A 10,540-nucleotide genomic window follows, 5' to 3' on the forward strand; every position below is an offset into this window, starting at 1 on the left:
CCATAAACGGGGAACATCGACAGATTGTCCTTAGACTAGAACGAGCGCGATCTTTTCGGCCAATGCAATTGGTCGAAAAACCATATGGTTAAAAGGTATATGGAACGTTCGGTCCCTATTGCGAAGCAGGGGGGTCTAATCTAAGCACTGAAACTAGCTAACGGCTAGTTTTAGGGCTTATCCCTAAAGCCCAAAGCTCCACAATTGATCCACTCCGTTCGTTTCGCTCCATTTCGTGGCTTGATTGCGGTTTTGCAATGTACCTGTGGGTCCATCCAAAAACCGCTTTGGTTTAGGTTTAAGGACAATTTATCGATTTTCGCCGTTTATAGCGGTATTTTTAGCATTTTTGCGACCGACATTCCCGCATTATTCCACAACCACGCAAAATATTAGTCTCAATGCTTAAACTAAACCCCCCTACTTCGTAATGGGGACCGAACGCTCCATATACCTTTTAGCTATATGGTTTTTCGACCAATTACATTTGCCGAAAAAATCGCGTTCGTTTTAGTTTGAAAACATTTTATCGCATTTCGCCGTTTATAATTGTACCACCAACAAAACACCCAATACTGCGATATCGCCAACCATTATTCCCCCCGATATATAAAGAAATAAAAAAATTCCATTATTATATTATATATTTACGTATATTAACCTTTATTTAATATACTATTAAATTAGTTAGAACCCGGATCCAATAATAGAAAATATATTTCCAATAATATTAATACATATACCCGAAAAAATATTTTTATCCGTTTAATTTGCAACCTAATATTTGACGTCCGATTTAACCCTATTATTTCCATCGATATCGCAATTATTTTCGTTTTTATCGTTATTTTAATTATTATCGCCCAATCCTATATTCGAAAATAAATGGGAATTTAAACCTTTTTTAATTAATTTAAAACAATTACCGAAGGAATCCGCATCCGAAGCGGAAATAAACCCCGAAACCAAATTTATTCGCGATATTACCAGATTGTGGCGTAACCGTTACCGATACATTAATTTTACACAATTTATCCACGTTTAAATAATAATCGTAAATTTTTACGAAATTACCCGACCTATTTTATCGCGAATATTTTTTTTTAAGAAAACATTACGAAATTTTTCAATCTGAAAACGTTTACGCGTTAATAGGGTCGAATACCGTTTTAATAATAAATTTCCTGCGTTTATTAAAACCGATTTTTTGCGTAAGGAATTGCAGTAATTAATATAATATTTACGTTTTTTTAACCGGTTCAAATTTACAAATTTCCAATTTTCGGGAATGAAAGATTATTCCGCCAAAAACGTGAATGATATAAATTGGTTTAAATAATCATTCGATACGTCCACCCAGGAAATCCCGTCCAAAACGCCAACATTATATAAATTTATACTTTTGTTATTATTATATTCCCGGGGCCACCGCCCGATTTATTTATCGTTACAAATTTCGGACGTGGTATATTTGGAATTAAATATTTTTTTAAAAATTCCAAACCCCCAAACGTTGAAGGATTAACGCGTTATATTAATATTAGCGATTTTAACCCACGGATATTCCCCCCAAAAAACCAATTTTTTGCTCCGCGTATTCGCATTATATTTCATAAATAATGGAATTTTATAACGTATTATAAATACGTTATCCGGGTTTGGAATATATTTATTTTATAAAACTATTTAACGGTAAACCCAATAATTTGTCGCCGTTACCCGAATACGTTATTAGCAATATTTGTATTTATATTTAACTTTTACCGCGAACAGTAACAATAATTTTTATATTTATATATTTATATATATATATATATATATATATATATATATATATATATATATATATATATATATATATATACATATATAATAATATATAAATAAATTTAAAAAAAATTATTCGTAACCTAATATAATTTTTTGTATATAATAATTTTAATTTTTTGGATAAAGTATAGGATTTTGAATATGGAAAACGTAACCGAACGCAAAATTCAACATCGTATTTCCTTATATTAACGCCAAGATTTAAACGATATACGCAATCCCAATAGTACGCCACCGTACCTTTCCGCCAAAAATGGTTACAAACGCCCGCTTTTTTACGATATCCGGACACCTATTGCGAAAGCGCCAAATATTATATAATGCACCAAATCTGTGGTTTTTATTCCCCAACCGCCTATATACGCCGGGAATCATCCCATAATACCCTATTTTCGCACGAATTATACTAATTTCCTACTTCATCCAACCCCCGCTATTACCGAAAACGAAAGGGAATACGCAGGAATTATCCAAATCCACGAAATCTCTTTTAAACGTTTTTTAAACCTATTACCCGATTATTTCGACTATTTTTCCGTCCTGTTCCTCGTTTATAGGGATGAAAAACAACGTTATATATCCGTGCTATTTAGGGAATTTATATCGAATTATCCCACTTTTTTGACAAAAAAAATAAATATTACCCGTACCAACGTTTTTCCATATCGAATTTAAATTCTTAAACCAATTATGACAGTATTACGCTTTTATTATATTTGTACACATAATAGGGTTGGGGAAATATAACCAATTTTAAAAAAATAAAAAGGAGTTTTACCACGTTTTACGGCTTTTATAAAATGCATTCCGGTCCCGCATTTTATATATTATAATTCCTGTTTTAATTTAAAACAAATTATTGGATAAGGGTTAAATTTTTAAAAACGCTTTGGAAGAGGTTTTTACCGATATATTATATAATATATATATTTCCATAATAAGCCGTATTTACGATAATTGTCGCTGGCTACATCAACGGTTTACTAGGTATTGGATTATGGGATATAAAACCCAAAATTAGTATCGTTTTCCGCACGTAACGCCGTTATTTGCAAATAATTAATTTTTGATTAATAATAATAAACGCGTTCTATTAGAGAGATTACGACGTATTAAAAACTATAATACCGCAATTGGTCCTATTTTTTTACGGTTGCAAAATAAAAAATTATAATTTTAAAATATTATATTTAGCCTGGTTATTACAACTAAAAATTAGAAATTAACCGTTGCGGACCGGGGTGTTAAAATTAACGTTCGTAAAATTTACCACGGCCGTGAGTGGATTTAAATCGGTAAGCCTAACAATTAAATATATTAATAAAAGTTTCGTTATAAATATTAAAAACAACCGCAATTCCACGCACAATTTGCGAAAAATATTCCTTAATTGTGCAACGATAGGGCTAATCGCAATTACGGTGCGCAAAATATTGGAAAACATCGCCCGTATACGCATCATTAGCAAATATTATATAATATTAACCAATTAAAATATAATTTATTATACGTGTTTGTTATTCCCAAATGGTTGGGGAAGCGAAAAGGCCGAAGTATTACCCAATTTCGATTTCGACGGCCCTTATTTATTATATTTGGGTTTAAGAGAGTTAATGGGCGATAAATTGGAGGTATTTAATTAAAAAATCGTACGCCCCAATAACGTGCTATTTTAGGCGAATATTGAAAAAACAGGGGCAAATCCAAAAAAAGTATATAACCGGATAAACGGTTTAAATATTAATGGTGTAATTAATACCGAAAAAGATTTGCTGGACGGAGTATACGAAAAGTCCGACGAAAAAAGCGTATAAAATTTAAAGTGATAAAAGGTAAATTACGCAAATTTAAGCGGGTAAAACCGAAAGTCATTCCATTAGAAAAAGGAGTTAATGAACGAATAACGGTAGCCTTACCCGCGAAAATCGGAGGTAAAATAACGTCCGCAAAACTAGTAAATATAAATAAATAAATACCAATCGTAAATTTGGCCTAAAATAAAAAACGAAATATAATTTCCACCAAAATCCTCCGTATAAATAACCCATTTCCTATCCATTTCCTTTACCCAAATAAACCATATCTTTTCTTTACCGCCAATTATAAATCCAATCAAAAGGTTCCTAGTAATAACCGTTGTAATAATACCTCATTAATTATAAATAATAAATCCATTAAACCGGATCCTAATAGTGATAATTATTACAATATTATATATGTAAAACCCCCAATTTCCTTACACTAAGCCCCAAAAAAAGTAAAACAAAAAAACCCAAACCAATTAAAAAAGACGAAAACGTTTAACAGCGTTAAACGTTTTTTTTAAAAATGGGTTTGTCAGCGCCACGCCTTTTTTTCCGAACTAGGGTCGCGGTAAACAATCCAAAACCGAATCCTCTTTTTTTAATTTTTTTCTGAAGTGGGTATATAGGGTTTTTTTAACGAATGGAATGTAAATTTCTCGTAATGAAGGCTAAAATCGATGAATGAAAAAAACGGAATAACCACCGTTAAAGGGTCGGCGTTATTATTACCAAAAATGCCTTTTTTAAACGGTTTATTAATTTCCCGGCTTTTAATAACCCAGCAGCCAAAATCCCTTATTAAGGCCCCGATAACCCGCGCGGTCGCGGTTTAGTCGTAAAATCCATCGCTGTTTTTAATCCATTTGATCAATTTAACCATAAACCCCTGATCCATAATACTAAAATCGAAATAAGGTAAATATATACGATTAATATAATTAGTCAACGTATTACGGCCACCATTTTGCTCCTAATATTAGTAATTAATATAAACTGGATTTAACGTTAACATAAAAATTAACGTTTTTTCGACCAAATCCTATTGGTTAAATTGTTTAAGAATATTGAATATAAGCATTAAAACCACGCGAAAATAGAATTTCCCCATGCGGCGCGTCCTGTTAAAATAAAAAACATTAAAATGCTGGGGGGCTTTTGCTATCCAAACGAAGCAGTTAAAAAACCAGGAAAGTATAATTGCTATTACTTTATACGCCAGGAATTATTTAACAATTGGAAATTGGATATTTTTGGGGAAATGTATACGTGTAATATATTTAAATAATATTTACTATATATTAGCAGCGGCCGGAACAGTAGAAAAAGGGGCATTAACCTTCCGGAATATACGAAATATTACCCAATCGAGAAAGGTACCTCGCATTTCGAAACTGCGCCAAATAACAGGTTTTTTATAACCCAATCCAATTAAACGAGCATAAGTTTGCAATTATATATTGGCGTTCTATATTAATAAAATAATAATACCAGTGCAATAATTGGGGTGCAAATTAAGGCCAGCTGTTAAAGGGTAAGCCAACGGCCTAGGGACCGTTAAATATCATTATTAGTATTATTATTAACATTGGGGGGGGGGGGGGGGAAAGGGAAGGAAAAAATGTATGTCCGGGTCGTGGTAATATCCTTCCCTTTATATATTATCCCTAACCCGCTTTTATATCTTATTACGTAATACCTGCTTTAAGTACGAATCCATAATATAACCCGTCTTCGCCCGTCCTTTATCAGGTGTGGTCCCCATTTGGAGGTATAGGGATAATATAATGGGCGCGTACCTTTTTCCTGGTTTTTATCCCGTTGTCGTCGCGGTTCCGATGTAATATATTTTGGGCGTCGGTACTTATTATAACCCACCCGTCCATTATCTTGGACGGTATAAATCCGTGGTCGGGTTTTACCCGTTTATTTTTAACCGCGGTTATATCGCGGGTTTTTTATTCTGTTTTCCGTTTACGGGCGGTTATCGCGGTTTATTTTCCTTTTATTTTGGGCGGTATAAGTCCGTGGTCGGGTTTTACTTTCCTGCTTTTAATTATAATTATATTACAGTTTTTTTATCGTCTTCAACGTCTACGGGAGGTTATCGTGGTTTATTTTCCTTCCGTTTTGGGCGGTATAGGTCCGTGGTCGGGTTTTACCCTCCTCTTTTTAGTTATAGTTATATCGCGGTTTTTTTTTTCGTACTTACCGTTCGCGCGTAATTATTGTAATTTATTTTCCTTTTATTTTGGGCGGTATAGGTCCGTAATCTGGTTTTACCCTCCTGTTTTTAATTATAATTATGTCGCGGCTTTTGTATTGTATTTACCGTTTACGGGTAATTGTCGCGCTTTACCTTCCTTGTATTTTGGGCGCTATAAATTTATTTGTTTATTAGTACAATTCATTTCCCGTAATAGTTGCGGTTTTTATTTTTCGTATTTTTCCCGCGTTATCGTCCTGGTCCTTTTCATTTTCCAATTTCTTTTCGACCAAAATTATTTTTATATTTTTATTTTTTTTCGTCCCTGTTTCTTTTGTTTCTTACCATTTTATCGATTTTTTCCCGTGTTTTTATCGCCCCGTCTTCCGTTCGTATTACCTTTATTTCGTCCATCCTTTTTTTGGTTCGTTCCTATTTATCGCTCGTATTATTATTTATCGCTACCAGCCCGCCGTTATTATATCCCGGGCTTTTATTTTTTTAATCGCGTCGCAAATGGCGCCTGGACAAACTAATACCGGTGGTGGAAATGGCCGGCCTCCCCACCGCGGTGGATAATTGTTTTCGTCGTATAACGACGATAATCGCCCATTTATAAATCGTATCAATTAAATGCCGATTAGGTAATATTATTAATTTATATTTGCAACGTCCTCGTCGCGTTGTCGGTACCGCAAAATTCCAGGGTAATTTAAATAACGACGAATATACCGTTCCGGAAAATGTATTTATTTTTTACGTTTTTAGCGTAAAGGCGTCCAAAATTAATGGGGTTTGGAAATATGGTCCTACCCCCGACGGTATTGGTTACCAGCGATATTACGACATCAAAAAATCGTATTATTATTATAACGAGGCCGCCTACGCCTTTAACCCCGTTTTTCGCCGCCGTTTACGAAAATTAAAAACCACGACCTATAATAATTATTATATTTTTTACCCTTTAATTAAGGGCATTATCGTAAATGGTCAAAAAATCTTTGGTAAAAATGCTATTTTATTTCGAATTTTTTTTACCGCGCATATTATTTGGGTCCGCGCCTATTAGGACGTATAAACAAAAAAACCAATTGCGCGGCCGCGACGACCTTTACTAAAACTATTGTTTTTATTATTATATCAAATATTCCCTCCCGTAACGGTGGTAATTGTAACCGTTAATTGGTATAAATTTTCGCACGCGGTTTTATTTATTTGGAGGTGCGTTTCGTTCCTTTAATATATAATTATTTCGATAATGTTATTAATTTTCAAAGTTTTTAGGAACGTGGTACGTCACGTTATAAAAACAATTTGCAAAAAACGCGCCGAAATAATAATATCTTTGCTATTTTAATTACCGTCCTAACCCCGTCCCCCGTTGTTTTTACATACCAATGTCGTCCCGCGTATTCCCCGCGTTTTTTCGCTTTTATTACTATTACGTTTCGTCGTCGTTTCGAAGCTTTTTTTTGGCGTTACCCAATCGTCCCCCGTTCCGTTCGTGTTTCGACCCGGTATATATTTGGTTTTTTGCGTCCTCGCGCCCTTATTTCGTCGCGTTTTCGTGTTTTTGGCCGCAATGTACGCCAAAACCCGTTTTTTTGGAAAATCCCGTCGTAAACCTTTTTTAATTAAAAATATCATACGTCGTCGTACCGCCCTATTGCGGGAAATTAACCAATTTATGAAATAAAAAAAGTTTTTAATTTCCGAAAACGACGCGGAAAATGATAAAATAAAGGAGTGTGAACATGGCTAGCGCAGGGCTAATTGTATTAGCTACCCTGCATTATTTTATAACGGCTAGCACGGGCTAATTTTATTAGTCACCCTGCATCAAATAAATAAATAAATAACAAATAAAACGTATACGCGTTCATACACACAAAGCTTTATATATCACGTCTTTGTTCATAGTTTCAACAACAAAACAAATACGTCATATTTAATCTAGCTTAGTGGTGTAATGCACGTACCATAATCTATATCATATATACGTTGTTGAAGTGCGTGGGTTCGAATCCCGTTGTGGTCGCAGATTTTCTGTGCATGCATAAGCACAATAGGCCGTTAGGCTCAATAGGTCGGCAGGTCAGTCACATGAATAAGGCCAAATCATGTGACGTGACCCCGCATTCCGGACATCCGGATCAAAGATCTGCACCTACGGATTCGAACACGTAATTCACAACTTAGCCTTAGATTCATCACCTTTATACCTTCATCGATTCAACGATTCAACGAATCGATTGTGCAACAACAATATATCATCTCTATTACCCGCTAGCAGACGGTTATCTGCCATGTCAACGTTCCATTAGCCTTATACGTGATCCACTTTTCCCCGCGTTCAAGATTAAGCTTATTCTATCTCGTAACCTCCTCACAAGGAGGAGGACGTTAAAATAAAAAAAGGAAATAAAAAAGGAGGAAACCTGGATAATAAATCGGAAACGTATAATTCGGCTTTTAATTAATATTTCATCGTCGCATAAAATTATCTTTTCATAGTATATACGTTAATTTAATTTAGGGATTAATTGGGTGGGATATAGCCACGTTATTTTAAAAACGGGCGCGGTTTACGTAATCGTCGGTTTATTTTCACTGTTTTTCACCCCGGGAAAAAGTTCAATTCTGCGTAGTTTTTTTACCGTATAATTGGCTAAATTAATATTTATTCTGGGTATACCGCGTTGTTTTTTTACCGGGGAATCATCGGTTTTTTTTATTAATTATAATTAGTCTTTAATGCGGTTAAATATTTAATTGCTGGCGTCTTTTCAATATTAGCTTGTTATTCGTTTGGGCTGGCCCCTATTTTATTTCGAATTTATCCAATACCCGTATATTTTCCACCGTTACCAGGTCCTCCCACGTGGGTTCGTTGTATTTTTTCCATTTTACCAAAATTTGCGTTTGCGCCTTTTTACCACTGCGTTTTTCGCGGCCAGAATTTCCTTTATTGCCCGTTTTTCCGCGGTTTCGTTATCCAAACTTAATAGGATTAATAACGGGCCGGGTTTAATGTCGGTACGTATTTGGGACGGTAATAAATTGTCCGCGGCTTTTTCGATTTATTCCACGTAAAAAATGGGGTGGATCCTTTTCGGGACGTTTAACATAACCGTTTATAGTGTAAAGATCGCTATAATTATATATTCATTCGTTATAAAGTTAAACTTTTTATTCGGGCGGTTAATTTTAACGTTTCGTAGGTTGAAAAGAATTCTGTCCCCTATTTCAAAACGTTCCGCCGGTTTCCGTATTTTATTCGCGTTGTTTTTTGGCGTTATTATATACAAATTATAGCGGCGTGGGCCACGTTTATACCGTTTTTAAAATATTGTAAAAACAAATTTGCGCGGTTTTGGGGCGTGGAACCCGGTTTCCCATGTATTTATATTACCGGGACCGCGTTTATTTCGTAATTTAATAATAATTTGTTAAAATTAATTCCCGTGGTTAACGAAGTTTTATTATTTAGCGTTAATTTAGCGGCGGGTAAATATCCGGGTTAGTTTATTTGGTTAAATACCACGAAAAATTTCCAATAATATTGCATTTCCTAATTAATACGTTCCGTACCCCCATCCGTTTTTGGGTGGTAGGACGTCGATAATAATTGTAAAGCTTTTATTTATCGGTATAATTCCGACCAAAAACCTTTGATTTAATTTAGCCCCCGGTCTGATATAATTGCGTTAAAAAAGCTTCTAAACCGCCACCAAATAAAAACGAATTTCGCGGCGCAAGTTTCGGTTTTTATCGAATCCACCGCTTTTAATTAAATATGTTTGGAAAATTTATTAATCATAACCATTATATAACGCGGCGCATCCGCATCGTTATTTGGGAATTCCGTTATAAAATCGATGGAAATTTATTTCCAAAACTTATCCGGTATTAGTAGGGGTTATAATAATTTTTATTTGCGTCGTTTCGATGGTTTTATCCTGCGGTAAATGTTATAATTGCGTACAAATCGTCGGATGTATTCGGTTATCCCGCCCCAATAACAATTTCGGGCCAGGATCGTAAATCTCTTATTTCTACCGCAATAACCAATTATTTAGGATTCGTAAATCCGTAATAAAATTGCCGTGGTTAGGGGTTCCCAATTGGGTAATTAAAAACGGTTTTTATATAATAGCGTACCGGAGGCGTTTATTAAGTAATCCGTTATTTATACTATTGTTTCGGTTTCGGGTAAGGACTGTTTTATATTTTATTAAACCGCGTTACGTTTATAGGCGTATACCGGGTTTTTTTCCATTACCTTACTTTATAATCCTGTTATATAAGGTTATTGGAAAATAAATTTTTTTCCGGGACCGCCGGCAATATATTTTGTGGTAATGTTTAAAAAATACCGATTATAATTATACCGGGTATTAGGCGTAATATTATCGTTCTCCTTTTTTTTAATTTCGTCCCACTTTCGTTTCGATAGCGCGTCGGGGACTATGGCGTATTTTTTTAATCGGTATTTTAAAATATAATTAAATTTGGATAAAATTTTAACCCACCGCATTTATCGTTCCGATATTACCGTCGGTTTTATAAAAAATTCGAATACTTTATAATCCGTAAAAATAGTAAAAGGAAAACGGATATTGCGTAATTTCGTTTCCCATATTTGCAAATAATGGACGACCGCGAGTAACTCCGTATTGTAAATAATATAATTGCGTTAGGC

The sequence above is a fragment of the Pyricularia pennisetigena genome, chromosome 3, assembly GCF_004337985.1.
Source record: "Pyricularia pennisetigena strain Br36 chromosome 3, whole genome shotgun sequence".
Classification (NCBI taxonomy): Eukaryota; Fungi; Ascomycota; class Sordariomycetes; order Magnaporthales; family Pyriculariaceae; genus Pyricularia; species Pyricularia pennisetigena.